Here is a 17,501-nt window from a genome sequence, read left to right on the forward strand (position 1 = left end):
ATCACTAAGGGAATAACAGTTTTTATCAACAAGCTTCGATTATTTTCTGAAATGTTTTTTCTTTTGACCATTTAAAATACCATATTAACACATATTTTAAACATACATTTCCTTTTAGAACATAATTTATTCATATACTCCATTCTCATGACTTCTCTTTAGTGTTCATTACCTGAATACAGTTTGGTGATTTTCTACTTAGCCAAGAAATCTAACAGAGGAAAAGGTCCAGAGACAGGACAAGGGGGAAGACAGTAGTGAGTCCATAGACTGCAACTGCATGCTAACATTGGCCAAATTAGTCATATTTGTATGATTTCTGAACCTAAGATGCAGAGATAGATGATCATTCCCAAGTTCTTTTCATGCCTCTTCATAAAGATCTGGCCATATCAACATTGCTTATATGAGACTCTGTCTCTGTGTATAAGGTTATCTGCTCCATAAGCATGGTGCTTTCATGTCATTCCTTCATCCTCTCACTGGTTAAAATATGATAAGCTTTTCAAATCTGGTCACTTTTCTTTGTCTCAAATGCTATGAGTTTCTCCATCCCTATGAGTCCACCTTTCCTGATGAGAGCCAGTCCTTCCTCAGAAAAAATGGATAATGGTCTGGCCAGGTAAAGTGTAACCTGACGCCTTGCTGCAGATTAACCCTTACTGGTGCCATTAATGGTAGCCTGTCCCCACCATGCTGTGCCACCTCTGGGGCTCTGCCTTGTCCCTGGGCCCTGCAGCACTGCAGGCAATGGGCAGACAGCTGCTGGGAAGTCTGCAAGTTTTAGAGTAGAGGTAAAGTTCCCATGGAAACTTCCAAGTTCTTCCTCCAGCCATTTCTGCATTTCCTTCAGCATGCATAGGATAGGTCATTTTTCTAATTTGACAGAAAACATGTCTGTTCTCAAGGTGCCATACCATTTTCAATTCACAATGCCCTATTTTTTTTAACAACAGTTTTGTATGGCTCAGCTCTGCTGGCAATTCTTATAAAGATGCTGGTGATAAACAAGAGGGTATTCATGAAAGCACAGGGAGAGGTAATTCAGGATGCACTGCTCTTTAGTAAGTTGAAGTGAGGTATCATTCTCCTTATATGAATCTTTTTATTACTGTACATATTGTGTAAATATAAACTCTTTCATGTTTGGTTACTTTGTTTATCATGTGGCTGTTCATATACTTACACAATTTCTTAATTAAAAATTGCAGAATCTTTACAGTTTCATCTCCTTGATCCTGTCTCAAAATTAACCTGATGAAAGAAAAGTTGCCATGACAGCTCTGTGCCCTACAGGGGCTTAAATAACCAAGGTGTCTCTGTTGCACACTCCCTGCAAAATTGCTAATGCAAAACAGGTTAAAAAAATGCATCCTAGCTGCCTGTGAGATGCTTCTATTTGCCATGGAAACGAAGTTTCACTTCTTGGTTCAAGCACCCAGTGCTGATACTTGGAACTCCCAGAATAGTTTTATCTTAGAAGTAGCTAGTTGTACAGAGGGAATTTCTTTGGTACAGTCTTTAAAAATTTAACATTAAAAAAAAAAAACAAAAACGAACAAACTCAAAATTCTGTTCTCCTGAACATATTATATTAAGAAAGAGGCACCTTCTATTTTCAAGAATTCAGATATGTCCTTTGATTAGTACCTCACTCCCCAACAAACATTGTTTACCAAAAAAAATTACTGGCTGAAGGAAACACACAATTTTTGGATTTCTCTCTTCCTTCTGGCATGGTACTCACTTTTTGACTGTCTCACATCCAGCTGCAAAATAGATCAGCGCTACTAGATCCTGTTTCTGCAAGCAAGGCCCTGGGAAGCATATCAGTTCACATAGCTTTGGTTCAGCTCTTGCTTTGCTGGGCATTATCTCAGTATTACAGCTGCCAGACACCAAAGGAATATTTAATTACTGCTTTAGTATGCACTGAAGGAAGCATGTTTAGTGTATGCATCACCTTTAAGAACATCTCCACTATCAGTAGCTCTTATTGTCTTTCAGCTGGATTTTAGTCTGTTCTGTCCCAGGACGAAAGGTGTTTTACATTAGTCCCTACAACAGGAGCTCCTCTGCATACTGGACTTGCAGAATGGAAGATCCTGGATATTCATGTCTTTTGGGAAGGGAGAGTCATTGATGTAAGGCTGGGAGGATTTGAATTTTTCAGGATATATTTTATTTAAATCTATTTCTAGTACAGTTGTCCAGTTGATCATAGAAGATGCTGACCAGTTAATATGGATAGAAGAGTGAATTTGCATAAATCTATGGTGTAGGGTCTTAGTGGTGGGGAAAGTGGGAGTCATATGCTGGAATCAATAAAACTTCATGAGCCTGTTCCATAGACCCTTGTGTTTCACTCCAATAAGTCACCAAACATATTTTATAAGTTAACACTTGCTTTGTGCCATATGATTTGTAATATATCACTTTTGCTCTGAACTGCAAATGAAAATCACCCTCAAATATACCAAGTATATAATGAAGTTCAAATGTATATATATGTACATATAAGTGTATATATTTGTTTTCTTGGGAGAAACATTTACAGATGAGATGAGGCTCACCCCCAGGCACATCACATCTCCTCCTACCCTCTTCTATAGGGATTCATTCTGTAAACTGATGAGTGTTTAATCAGTTGTCTTTCCTTCTTACCTATGGCAGAAACAACATCTCACACCTATCCAATCCTGATGTAACATTTGCTGAAGACAAAGAAAAAACCCTTTGGTTTCAAGCCTGAAGAAGGCATACTTATTCAAAAGGCTGGTTGGTTTTTTGCTGGCTAGTTTATTAAAAGATACTACATATTCTTACAAGGTTTGCCCAACATACCTTTTGGCCATTTCTTCTACAGCAATATAAGTAAAGCTTATATTTATACTTATAAGTAAAGAAGATTAAGGACCTACACCCCTACAAACGCTCTTCTTGGACTTGAGCATTTGAATGTCCCTAAGCATAGTTAGACTCTGAGTGCAATATTAAATGCAACTGGTGTGTAAATAAACAAATAAAAAAAAATCCTGCAGAGGCTTCTCAACTGTTTCAACTGCAAAAATGAGTTCCTCAAAAGACTGTTCTTGATATCAGTTCTTTTATTAAGTGCAGTGAAACACAGAAATTTCAGTGCATTTATATTTTAGCTAGAGCTCTGTCCCTAGTTCACCACACTAAAATTAGACTGAGAATTATCATTCCTGTTTTCATCAACTAGGTTAACTACTAGTAGTCATATTTTCATGGCTGAGTTTTCCCAAAATACACATTTATGTTCTGTGCAACTACTCTCTTATGCAAATATCACCAAGAGGAATTAATTGCATATGTTCTTCTCTCACACCCCTGGGGTAGAGCTTAGGTTAGGTACCACCCTGCTGAGCACAGCACAAGTTCAGTAATAAAATCTTCACTTTAAAGACTGTTAGGTCCCTACAGATTTCAGCTCCAAGAGACTGACTGCATGTCCTCTCCTGACAGCAGCAATGCCTCAAGTGGGAGTGCTTGGCAATCCCCACCACTGTCCCTGGTGAAGATTTGCTTGTGTTAGCACTTTTTACCCTGTTTCAGCTTTAACCTGGCTCATTTTGATGGATGTGGGTCAGCGACTGACTATCCAAGTAGCTCAGCTAGCAGGTCCCTAGGACAGTAAATTCTGGCAGTCTGGCAGTGACAGCCCTGAAAGTGGATCTTCACCACTTGTCCCTGCAGCTAACAGAGAGGGAGTGGGGATCTCAGTGAAATCAGTGAAAGTATTGGTTGTCTTTTCATTTATTTTAATACTTTTGCCTCTGAATCCCTTCTAGCATAATAATAACTGGTAGTCTAGTGCCAATGTGTGCTAGGGGACTGACATGAATTTGTATAGGAAGGAATATAAAAGGAAATATTCAATCTTGAATATGGAGGTTTTATTTCTCAGGCATAAGTGAAATTATCCATCTATGGAGGAGGACTCTTTTCATGCTTCCCCTGAAATTCTTTTCTGCAGCTCACTGAGCTTCTGACTCATTCATTCTGTGCAAAACAGAGTGATTATATGTTTTAAAAGCCTATATCTTTATTGCTGTTTGTGTACTCTCCCCGTCCCTTTTGTTGATTTTTTGAGGGGTTTTTGGGTAGTTTTTTTTTTTGTTGCTGTTTTCTTGATAAGCCAAATGGGTAAAAAGAATGATATCTTTAATCTGTCTTTCAGTCCAGATCTCATTATAGGCAAATATTAAATGCTATTTCATAAGTTTTAACAGATAAACCCTTATTGTCTGAGGTGTGAAAATGTGTGTCTTAAATAAATGTCTTTCCTTCTTTTCTTGTAGGAGCTGTCACTGACATCCTGCTGCCTGGAGAGCAGAGGAACCCACATTTCTTCCTGCTTTGCTAGCACAAAGGCAAGCTTACATGCAGACCAGGAGACACTTCTTGGGAGAAGCTGACAGCTTAGGCATAATGGGAAGGCCAAGATGCCTCCATACCACCTCTGAGAGAAAAAAAAAAAAAAGGAAAAATCATAGAAAATAAGTGGTTCCTCAGAGAAGCATTTTCCAGGCCCTGCAATAATTCTGTAGAGAGAGGGAGGTGAGAGGGCAGATGATGGCAGCATGTGATGGTTCCACTGGCCTCCTGCATTGGGAATGGCCTGGCAGGTCAGCACAGGGGGCAGGGAAGGCAGCTTACTGCTGGCACTGCTTAACAGGTGCAGAACAATTCTCCCCAAAGGTATACTGCCTCTGGACAGGGGTCCCAGCCAGGTAAAAGGGATGTGCAGTGCCCAAAGCTTTACAGCAATCTGATGCCAGCTGCCTGAGCTGGAGCTGTATTGTCCTGCACTTCCACTTTGGCTCTTACTGGAAGACACTGCAGCAGGACAGAGACTCAGTTCAGTTTGTTCTCCTTTGATTTCCTTTCTCTGACCATTTCTCCTTTTCTCATCTTCTCCCCATCTGTCTTACATAATTCCTGTTTCATCTTATGCTGAGTGACGTTATCTGTCACTATGTGTCATCATACTGACATTTAGACATCATTTAAACATCTTAGCAGTGTCTTCATCACTGAGGTTGCCTTGGACTCTTGAGATCTTTCACTTTCTAGTGAAAAGTTTGAACATCTTACATTAATTTTGAATTGTATAACAGCACTAAATACCTCACCCCAGCTTAGCACCTTCATCAGGTGTTCTCTGACTGTTTTCAGTGGGGATGGCAGGATTTCTGTAATTTCTACTCTTCCTAATACACAGCTGAACTGAGGCAAAATAATGAAATTTGTTCATTCCATGAAGCAATTCAGCCAAGATCATGCTGGTTTTCAGAACCTGTATCACCTGTCAAGTTGCAATAAGATAATAGGGCTACAAAGTGACATTATCATCTCTCTTCTTTCAAAACAGTCAAATGAAAAGTGTGCAAATGTTTGACTTTCACATGAATTGCATGATCCTGAGGTAATCAGACTATGATAAAAGTCATCATTCTGAAAGGGAAAAAGTCTGCACGCACTCACATCCACCAGCACAAACTTGTCTTACCTCTTCAGTACCACTGAAGCATGATGCCACTGAAGCTTTGTGCCAATAAATATCCCCAGGATAAGGCTGCTTACAAGTCTCCCATTCATGAAGTTCTCTAAATATTCACTGTCATGTGTGATATTTCAAAGGCATAACAGTAAGAAAATGTGTGCTATTTTACAAGGGTGAGCTAAATGCATTTCTTCTGCCCTGTGCTTGAGATGAAAAGAAACCAGGCAATTAAATAAGGAAGTCTGGGGCCCTTTTTATGGCATTGTATGTGACCGCAAAAGGGAGAATGGTAATTGCCACTGGTGTGTGATATCCTTTAGCAACCTCGCTCAGAAAATATCTCTGCATCCTAGAATGCTGGTGTTTTATAAAGCCTGCAGGCATATCAGTCTTCAATAAGGGAGCTCACCCCATTAAAGCATTTAAAATTAATTTTAATCCAGGGAATTCAACTCGTGTCTTTAAACCTTTACAAACAAGTTTAAAGCTGACATGTGCCATAAATTCGAGGTGGTCTGTTGAGGTTTTTTTATAAGCTGAACAAAGCATAACAGTTACATGGGGAATTCAGCAAAGCCCAGTTGGTGTGTATAGATAATACACTTAGAGGGGAGTTCTTTCTACTTTTTATAACAGCTACTGTATGTATAAAGTCTACAAGAAAATGTTGCTGTGATAACAACTATCCCTTAAGTCAGGCGTGTTAAAATGAGAAGACAGTGCCACTCCTTTATCTGTGTGACAATAAAAGAGCAAAGTAGATATCCTGTCCCATAGCCTGGACATTGTAATACAGGTACAGTCTGACATTTATCACAATGATGAAATTTGTCCTGTTCTGCTGCAAAACATGGTAAATTCTGTTGTTTGACTTCATGTGCTCCTTCCTTCTGAAGTGTTCAAACAAATGCACATTCATTGTCTTAAGATGAAAACAAAATGAATTTCAGCTCTTGCCCATTTCACTCCATGATCACAAGATGTTGTACTGACAGTGGCTAATATGAAGCCAGTACCTAACTGACCAGGGCTTGGCTTCTAGACTGGTCCAATTTTCTTCTCTTGGGCCTCATGTAGTAAAGCAATGTTGACTCCCACCTCTTCTTTGTCAAAGATTCTGACCTTCACCTGTTATGCTTCAAGCAAGCACTAAGTGCTTTTGGTGCTGCTATTTCACTTGACAAGGACACCTTAATGGTGCTGAAACTCCTCCCTGGAGCTGGCACACTGACACTGCTGCTTATTGGGCTGCTCCCTGTGACCCTGCTGTGTTGCTGTGTTCTTTGGCAGCTCTGCCCTGTTGCAATCCCAAAGGTAGCAACTCCATTGCACCAACAAGTCTCAGGCTGAAGCACCAATTGCCTGTGAGACACTGTTTGCCATCCCATCAGGTTTGCTGATCCAATCCTCTTCAGGGTTACACTTCAGACCCGAAAAGTGAAAAGATCCAAGCTAATAGCCCCCCAGTCCTGCCCTAACAGTAGTAGTGGTTTTTTTTGAATGGGAGCACTTCTTCGATCCTACAAAGGAGCAGCTGAGATGAAAGAGGATGGGAATGTCTTAAACCTGCTTCCCTGGAGAAATCTTAAGTGAACCCTTATGTTCATTTATTTTCTGTTGGTATTTACATGCTGACTCCAGTCATAATTAAACTACAGTTCCTTAGGGCAGAGACGAGCTTTTTGTTTGGTGTTAATTAGCAGTTTATGCAACAAGGCCTCTGTGACTTGACTTCTGAGTGACGCAAAAATCAATGTGTTATGTTTTTCAGGTTTGGGGGAGGTTCTGGCAGTCTTCACACAGAGAAGATTGACATTTGGTTGAGGATCATAATGCATGCAATTAGTGGAATGCTGCTGCTAAAATGATAAACACTTATGATTCATTTGATGTTAAGACTTGAATGATCATATTAGGATTTTGTGTTAGTAGTCTGCTGTGATCTAGTCACCCTCATCTCTCCAGGCTTTATTTCAGGCTGTTTGCACAGTCAGTAAAGGAACAATGCATGGATTTACTCCCAATTCATATTTTCCGTGTTTTCTGGAGTGGTTAGGGTTGAAAACATATTTATTTTCCTATGGTAAGACTTGGATTCCTGGGGGATTCCAATGGGCTGCTAACTGTGTAATGGCTGCCAGGAGCTGCTACTGACCAAGTGTCTATGCTGGCTCTGGTCTCCAGGCCAGTTGGAAAACAGTAAATATTTTCCACAGAATTTTACTAAGGAGCTATAAAAACTTTTCTTAGGGGAAAAGTAAATAAAATAAAGTATATTTCAAATTGTCTGTGCAATATTAAAAACGTTTGATTCTGAACAAAATATTCCTTTTCAGCTGTTTAACTGGTCCCCAAAAAAAGCGAAAGAAGGAAATATGCTATGTGAAAGAGTTTTTTTGAAGTCAGTTTTTCATTAAAACTTTTAAATCATCTGTATTTGTGACAAATAGAACACACATGGGGATTTAAGATACTGTTTGTGTAATATGTCAGAGAAAGAAATTTAGAACTTTTTCCAAGCATCAGAGAATTGTTAGGAGTTCTCAAACTGTTACCAGTCTTATTAATCACCTCGGATTTTAAAGTATGTATTTCCAACCATGCTAAACAATTAAATCAAAGTTAAGGCCAAAGTTTGTCTGTGAATATGCATATGCAATATCCATTTATGTCAATGTGAGGACAAAATTTAGCTCTTAAGCCTTTTAACTGATAAGGTCCTAAAATAGCTTTACAGGCAAGAATTTCCTGGCAAGACTAGAGTTTTGTAAATCTAAAAGCATGCAATCATATTTCAATGTAAAAGAGCATATAAATATCAAGCCACATCTTGAATTATAGCCAAGTGCAACACTACATCAAGCACAGCTCAGAAGTGCTATATACAAAATTAATGTTTTGTCAAGTTTCTGCATTGGTGCATAGTAAACCCAGAAATTTGCACATACACACACACACACATACATACATACATATATATCATTGTAAAATATGGGTAGGTACAGTTATCCTCTTTGTCTCAGTTATAAGCTTTTTTTGCTAAAAGGAATGTAACATTCAGCTTTTAAAGTCAGAACAGGATGTAAGTGGACAGTATTTCAAGGAGAGTGTTATGTCTAAGGCTTACTGCCACTGTACAGTGCTATATCCCTCCTGGGGTCACATGCAGCACAGTCAGTGGCTTTCTAAGAGTCAAGTACTTATGAACTTAGGTAGAACAGAATTTTTTATAAAAGTCTCTCATCCCTGCCTGCCCTCCTCCCACCTCCATCTGCATAAGTCACAAAACCCTGTGGGAAAATTTAACACGTCAGCAAGTAATAACACAATTAATCTTTCTCAGAAACTTTTCAGTTCCTGTTTGGTTATTACACTCCACCTGCGCATATCCATTCTAATTTAATATTGTATACACTATAATTTCTCATTTCCTCTCTCAAGCCTGAAGTTCAGTGTTATGCATTGCTGGAACTGCATCCTGCAGGAAAAGTTACAAAAGATTTGCAGAGGAGGGCTTAGTGACTGATGCAATGAACAAAGCAAAAACTGGGAACTAATGCTGAGGTTGGTATTATCATAATGATGCCTTGGACTGGCTACCTAGAAGAGAGGCTAGACAGAGTTAAGTGAATAAAGTGGGTGTTTATTAAAGGCCTTCAATAGATACACTTTGGGCAGCCAAAAGCCTTCCAGAGGCTACACTCAAAGTGGCCAGTGTTCATTAATTTTTCAGACAGATATGTTTGGTCTATTTGCATATCAGGGCTAATTGTCCAGTTACAGCCTCAGGTAATGAATTCGTATTCCCTTGGTTTGCTTTCACGCCCCCGATTCACTTTTGTTTTTACTTTTTGTTTCTTCATTTTGGGCCTGAGGCAGAGGGTGTCCTCAGTTCTTACTGACACTCTATATGGAGTTCAGAGTTATACACTAATGCAGTAGAGGTTCTGAAAAAACATAAAAGCTAAAATGCTTAAGGCATCAATAATGATAAGTCAAAGCCATCTCTGCAGCAACACTGTGTACAGATGTCAGTGCCTCTTGCTGAGGCCAGAGAAGAGGCCTTTGAGGCAGCCAGGATAATAATGGCCCAGACTACTGCTTTATATGTAAGAATGGAAAACAGAAGGCACAAGACCAAATGGAAATGAGCTCTGAGGCCAAAGAGAGAAATGATAAATGAGATAAATGAGCTATCTTTCCTTGTCTCTTGTTACATGGTATGTGTTCACATTGGGAGCCTGCATGTAAGACGACTGAAAACAACTCATTATGTCCACAATTCAGGAGGTAAGAGTCCTGGAGAGTGAAGACAATGACAAGAGACATGAGTGGGTCCTTTCTGAGCTGTAACTAACTAGGAAAGAGAGGCATAAGTGAGGAGATCTAAATAAGCCATTTCAACTCTGATGCTCAGTGGGCTCCTTCAGCTTGAGCCTGTCTATCACTTGGCTGCTGAACTCTCTCAGAGTACTGCCTAAACTTCTCAGACAATTCAAAGGTAATGACAGCTACCTACTACCAACTCAGGAGTGCTTCCAGGATGGCTTATTCTCTTCCATGGGGCAGTAAGACATGCCCTTTGCTTTTACATATGGATGTGCAAACACGGTCCTTGGAAGCAGCAGGGCAGGGGGCTGAGTCTAATCACATCAACAGTTCTTAGCTGTGCCATCCTCACCAGTAAATCAAAACCCATAATGATGCCTGTGGTGAAACAGCATCTTTTTGCTTCCACTCCTTTTACCCAAACAGGACTTCTTGTGAGCTCACTTTGTGGATTAATACCTTCTTATAACAGAAGAAGGCCCTTGTATTGATGACCAAGTTCTTATTCTAGACACAACAGTTCTCAGGACACCAACTGCTAGTCTTTCCATTAAATGGTAGGAAAAGAAACTAATTAATTCCCATAATTTCTGATGTTTATTTCTAAAAGCAATAGTACCAAAAAAAGTGTTTTTCAGTGAAAAGTAACTTACAGCAGATTTCGATTTGTGCATGTCTTAGCTTACTCTCTCTCAGAGGAGAGGGTTTTTGCATTCCTGCTTTTGTAAAACAAAATGCACTGATGAGCCAAGAGGCTTAAAACATACAAAATAATACTGATTTTTTTCTATTTTTCTCCTTGAAGAAGTATTATCTTCTTCAGGAAGCTTCTAGCAAACACACTAGTCACAGTTGCATTTCATCTTCCACACCCATTCATCTAGCATTCAATGTTCAGAACACTTAACTTCCTTAAACAAATGGAATTAATTTTATGGAAAAACTGAAAGTTCTTCTGTATTGATTAGTAAGTAAGTTAAATTGGAAATTCTTCTGCCAATTGATCCCATTTTAAATCCAAGGCTTGGAGGTTTTGCTTCATCTTTAACCACTGTTTATTTAAGAATGGCTTATTCTGCCAGTTCTACTGAGGCTTTCTTGTCTAACTTCAGTGAAAGTGAGGAAAAAACCCCACAGGCTTACTGAGTCTGAAGGCTTGTGCAAACAATGCAATCCTAGATGAGGATTCATGCAATTTATAACTATACATTTATAAATGTATACACACACAGACAGAAATATGCGCAGCAAGCTTTTAAAAAAAGGCTGGGGCAAAATTGCATTTCAGGTTAAAAAAGCCTGACTTAATAAAATTTGTTTTGACAATATTCAGCTTCAGTATTTTCATTATTATACATGTTTTGAAAAGAATTTTCAGAAGGTCTAATAATTAAAGATGCTATAGAGCCCCTGCATGCAGGCCCCAGACCAACTCGTGCATCTCTCCCATGTATCGTTTGGGACATTCATAGGCTTGCCACTGTTTTGCAGACACCTTCATACAGCTACTGGTATCCTTTACTGCTTAAAAACCATGCATATGTTTCTGAGAAGGACACTTTCTGGTGGCATGCTCCATTTTGTCCCTTCTCTCACTGTTCTTAAAGAATCTAGCTTGATCAATCTGTTGGCTCAGGTTGCAAAGCTGGTTTAAGAGTTCTTCCTTTCCCCATCCTCAGCTGCTCACCCCTGCTGCTGCACAGCAGGTCACTGCCCCCTCAGCAGTGCTGAAGCAACAGTTACAGCATGAAATAATCTAAGAGCTATTTTCAGATAACTTTATGTACTAGTGGGGCTTTTCTGTTGTTTTAGGTTTTTAAACCCAGTTTGGTGGCTGGCTCACCTCCATGGAATTAAACCAGCACAGCTGAGGAAGTGATCAGTTAGAGCCATGGGGCATGAATAAGCAGCAAATGCAGGAGCCTCTTAAATCAGCTGCCACCTGAAAAAAAGCTCCTATAGCTACATGGTTGTGTGATGTGCTGGGGGAGTAGAAGAGTATTTTTATGAATATAACTGCAGTGATTCATGTGTTTGGTGTTCTGGAATGTGTTGAGCATATGGTATTGCAGGCTTTATGTAAGTGACCTTGCAAGTTTGTATTTTTAAATCTATTATGGAGCAACTAATGAATAGGTTCTGATTTCTCCTTCCTACTGGGATAAATCCTGAACTTCTGGTGAGCATACTCTTTAGGGCAGAACCCACAACTATTCCTGTAGGACTAGCATTTCTTTCATCCCAATGGAAAGAGGAGTTCTCCACATCTCCTGGGAGATTTTTGCTCTTAGCATACGTTATCTTGTGGGGGTTTTTTTTGTGTGTGTGTGGTTTTTGCTGGTTTTTTCCCTTTTTTTTTTTTTTTTTTTTCTGTGGGAAGAAATTATGTGAGCCATGTTAGAAATTATGAGATTTACTGTATTTACAAAGTCTTAACACTTTCCAACAGCACAAATAAACTAGGAATAGTGCTACTGCTCTTGTTCCTTGACAGATCCAAGGCTGTGATGATTCCAGTGAGTGACAAGGTACCAGGGAGCGTTACTGACCTCAGAAAGTCCCTCACCCTTGGTGCTGTGCTGGTGGATATCTCCTCTGTGGGCTTTTGGGTTTGCTTCCTGTGGGTGATGTGATGAAGAAAAGAACTTGGTCTGAATTTATCACTTAGGTTGTTGACCACCTCAATAAAACCCTCACATCCAGGCCATAGTTTTTACACAGTAAAAGTGTTCATACCAAGGGCCAGCTTAATCTTTCTTCAGAGTTTTAGTTTAGCAGCAGATACCCAGTGTGCCATGGCACAAAGCATGGGGACCATAAAGGTGCTAATGCTAATGAAATATTGTAGGCAAATACATTTCCTCTGTACTGCTCTGAAATTCTTTGACTAGGTGCTTAATGATAATGTACTGTGCTTAACTGGCTTATAAACAGTGTCTTAGAAGTGTGATAACTGTATTTTTTCATTAAAAATAGTTAATTCTAAATATTGCATCAAAGGATGTACAAGTCTTTTCAGTGCAAAGCCTCAATTAGCACTTTGTGGAGTTCTGGTCTGCCTTTGGTGACATGTACAGTCTGCAGGGCCTCAGAGGCAGAAATTGATCAGAAAAGCTCTTTCAAACTAATTATTCTGCTGAGCCATTCTTCAGGCACTCATCCAAAATGTAAATGAGCATGTTCTAGAATAATTACTCTACTCACAAAGCAGGGTAAATATCCCAAAATGAAATAATTTCTGTTCCAAATTAGACTCTCTTCATAGAGGAATCATTCTGTAATATTGGAATAGCAAGGAAGTATGGAGAGTGTGTGAAGATTTTGATTACTCAGATAATTTTGCTGTCAGTAATTTCTCTAAAAAGTCATAGATTTCTACATTTGTAAAGCCATTTAGAGTGTGTGAGGTTGCTACAAGCACATCTACAAAGCTTAATGGTTATGTCAGATATATTTGTACCAAGTAAAAAATAAATTAAGTTCCCAGTTTGCATATTTACTATGGAGATAAGGATTTTTTAATAGTTTGAGTACAGCACATCCAGTGTAATGAACTAGTTTACTTGCTTGAATGATAAATTGACTAAGGCCCCATTTAGCTGAACGTTTATTTTTGTGGCAAAGTGTGTTCACATGTCATATCTCCCCATCTGTATGGTCTCCCATTGTACAGCTGCACAGTGAACTGGGATGAGAAACTGGTAAGCTAGGAAAACACTCAGAAAAATACACCTTTTAATCTTTATTAATTCCTTACCCCACTTTGTTTGGAGGCCTCACACAACTGTACCACATATAGTGTACAAAGGGAAATGAAAGGCAGACTGGCAATAAAAACCCATGTTCTATTTTGTTGGAACTTTCCACTGCTTAATGTAAGTGTAGAAAACTTTCTGCTGTTAAAGGTGGTAATGAATAATTTCCAAATCAAAGATGAGTAAGTGTGTGTGTACATCCAGTTGCTGTCAATCAGTCCAAAGGCACAGTTGCAAAAGAGGGTCATTTTCCTTCAACACCTTTCAGTATATTTATTAATTAGTGTTGTGTTTAAAACTATGTTAGCTTTTATGTTTTTTTCCTTATAAGACACTGTTAACTTCTCAGTATTCTAGCTTCTTTTCCCAAAGGCCTCTCAGAATTTGGTTCAGGTCTCTACAAGTAGCATGGCCGGCTTGAAGTTATAACACAGCTCTAATTATTTGCATGCAAAATTAAAATGCAGGAGGATAATTATGCCAAAAATGTTCTCTTGTCTAGACAAAACCTTATAAGGTTGTCAGGATGGGGGAAAGCTTCTGCATTTGTCTCCAAGAAATTCTGCACTCCTACCATGCAGAACAAGCACCCCGAGGACAGTGCCTCTGAGACAAGGCAGGCTTGATGATCATCCCCACACACGCACTAGGAACATGGGTTTTGATAGTGTCAGGCTGACTACTCATATGTAAGGCCAACATGCTCTGGCTTGTGCTGGCTTTACTTCATACCTGACTTTTGCATCAAAAATGACTGTTGATTATAAATCAGTCTTCTTCTTTAACCAGGCCAAATATTTTAATTGAGAACCAGTCTAGAAATACATGGATATATCAGGTCCAGCCCCACTGGAAATCTAATATTCAGAGAAGCCTTTAAGATAGAACAGTCAACTGTGAAAAGAACCCTGAAAATGTCTTCTCAAAGGCATCTGTCTAATTAAGGAGCTGAAATTCAAGCAGCTACAACCTTAGGAAGTGTTTTGTGAATGTTGGTGCACATCTTTGTGCATGTGCCAAATTTTTGAATATATAGCTCTCTCATTGCCAGGGATATGAACGTGGAAACATCTAATAAGTAAGCCTTGAGCCAAGCAGAAATGAGACAGCCAAAAAATCTGGCTAACCCATGACACTTTTTGATATTTCTCTTCAGAAGACATCTATAAAGCACTATATTTTAGAACCAAGGCTTTTATCGTTCCTAAAGTGTTAGCAGGAAGACCACAGAAAAAAGCCAGGGCTAATAAATCATTATGAAAAATCGTTACTGAGAAGACACAGAAGCAAAATTAAAAATAGGACTATCATCACTTTATTAAGAGCCATATTTTTAAAAATGCCCACAGGGCAGTGCTTCTCTTCTTTTTGCTCTAGGACTAAATCCTGGTTCTGCAGGATTTATCCCCAGAGAAGCACACACACTTACAGAGGGCTTTATTTAATATGTACACATACCCTGAACAGCAGAAACTGTACATGCCATATCTTGTGACACATATGCAGCCCACAAGCTTAAGCAGAGTGCCCAGGAATGCTGTGCAGTCACTTCCATGGCTGTGAGATGCCATGAACTGGGTCAATTGATGTGTGGCTGTGGTCCAGGGGCAGGGTCATGTGCCTGATATGTGCATGTGGTTGCAGTCAGATGGAGGTTGGTCTCCTTCACCAGGCAGCAAATAACAGAATGAGAGGACAGTCTCAAGCTGCACCAAGGAAAATATAGGTTGGATATTAGGGAAAAGTTTTTCACTGAAAGAGTGTTAAAGTACTGGAATGGTCTGCCTGGGGAGGTGGTGGAGTCACCATCCCTGGATGTGTTTAAAAAAGATTGGATGTTGCACTCAGTGTCATGGTTTAGTTGAGGTGTTAGGGCATGGGCTGGACTCAATGATCTTAAAGGTCTCTTCCAACCTAGTGATTCTGTGAATTCTGTGTGGCCCTGTGAGGATGTCCTGGGCACTGCATAGCTCATGCTGGGAGGATGACAGGGAAGGCAGGGCTGTGCTGCTGCTCTATGGGAGCCCCTGTGGAGACACAATGACCACTGAGTAACTAAATAGTTGGCTCCTTTCCAGCTAATGAATGCCAGGTGTAGCCTGAGGTAGAAGAATAACCATGGCACTGCCCTCTATGTGCATCAGGTTGGCTTGTCCAGGCAAAACATTATCTGTGTACAAACACAGGGCTGGCAATTTCTGATCTTTAAATCATAGCAGAAGATTTTGGTCCTGCTCTGTCTTTATTTAGGGAGTTCTTGAAGGGAAAAGACAACCCTCTGTCCACATGGCACTTTGAGAGCATGAACTTTGTAACAGCTGTCTGAATGTGACCCAAAGTGATGAGACATTAGATTATCCAGTAGAGAAGACTCAGTTCTGAAGAGAATGAGGTAGAATTTGAAGTTAAATTCCTCCAATGAGGATGAGACATCAGTAATAGTAGACAAAAGGACTGAGATTGCATCTAGGACCAAGGGATTTCCCAGACAGATGGTAGGACTGGAAGACAGGGGTGTTAATTACTACTGTTTATTTGGTGGCCAGCTAACCTGTTTCTTACAACAATAAGTGGGTCTTACTTTATAACATATTTGCTGTGCTATTCATTGTTACATTTTCACAAAAGTGGTCAACAGTAAACATGGCAGAAACTTCCTGCTCTATGACAGGGGTCACAAGGAGGCATTATTACAAGATGGGCTAAGATGTGAGACAGGATTTAGGGACCAGAACCTCCAAAATTTCAAATGTGCATGACCAAGCCTGCAATTTTAGATTGCCATTCAGGTACTGCCTTGACTGGAAAGCATGGAGTGCTTTGTTTCTGTTTCCAGAATTTCTGTATGTCAACCCATGGTTATTCTATTTAAAACACTAAACCAAAGCTAGGAAGGGACTGGAATCCACAAATACTCTCTCATGCCTTCAACAATAGGCCAAAGAGTGATTCTTCTGTCTGTATTACATACTTGTTTCTTCCACTTCTGTGGTAGCCCCTGCTACCCCCTTCACAGTGGGGTAGATTGTGTGTTCCTGCAGACCAGTAGCAACAACTTCAGAAGAAAACCCCCTGAAATAATCTGACAGAATCACAATTTGGCTTAGGGAGCTGAGAAAGGATAGACCTCGCATACATTTGGTAGGACAAAAGTCTTCTTAGCCTGAACCACAAGAAACTAGTGGGAAAGGCTAGAGAAGGAGCTGGAGTAGAGAAATGATTGCAGCTCACTTGCCTGGACAAACACACAAAAATGAAATGGGAGAGTCAACTGTGCCGATGGAAAGGCTGTAGAGAAATCCAGAAATACTGGTATGATAGCAGGATTTTCCCAGCATTAACTGTCCCCAAGCAGGTATGTCATAACAAAAATCAGGTGAAAGTTTAACTCCATCAAAAGCTGAAGCAGGGGAAAAGTTCTATGACACAATCATCTCAGAAATTCTGCCTACCAGCATTTGGATTGAAAAGATAAAGAACAAATATGAGCTTGGGATGCTCAAGACCTACTGTAATTTGACTACTTTTGAATTTGCTTTATCCCTTCACGTCAATCCTGTTGGAGTAAGTGAGGCACAAGCTTCCTTGGATTCCTTGAGGAAAGAGGATGTCACAAGTGTTTGTGCTGCATGCATGGGGGAATACATGGTAAAGTGGAAAGCTGGAGCACAGCCACCCGAGGAGTACTTTTGCAGGGCTGTACAAGCAGTATCACATCACTGCCAGAGCAGCACATGCCTCAGGGCAGTCTAGTTCAGGCTCTTTGCCCACAGTCCCTTCCACCAGCCTACTTCCCTTCTCCTTCATGGGGGATGAAGAGCCCTGGGTCTGCAGGGATGACCTCAAGGGGCAGTCTGGAGATGATATCAAATTGTGTTGCTTCTGCT

This window comes from Sturnus vulgaris, chromosome 2 (genome assembly GCF_052056855.1).
Source record: "Sturnus vulgaris isolate bStuVul1 chromosome 2, bStuVul1.hap1, whole genome shotgun sequence".
Taxonomy (NCBI): Eukaryota; Metazoa; Chordata; class Aves; order Passeriformes; family Sturnidae; genus Sturnus; species Sturnus vulgaris.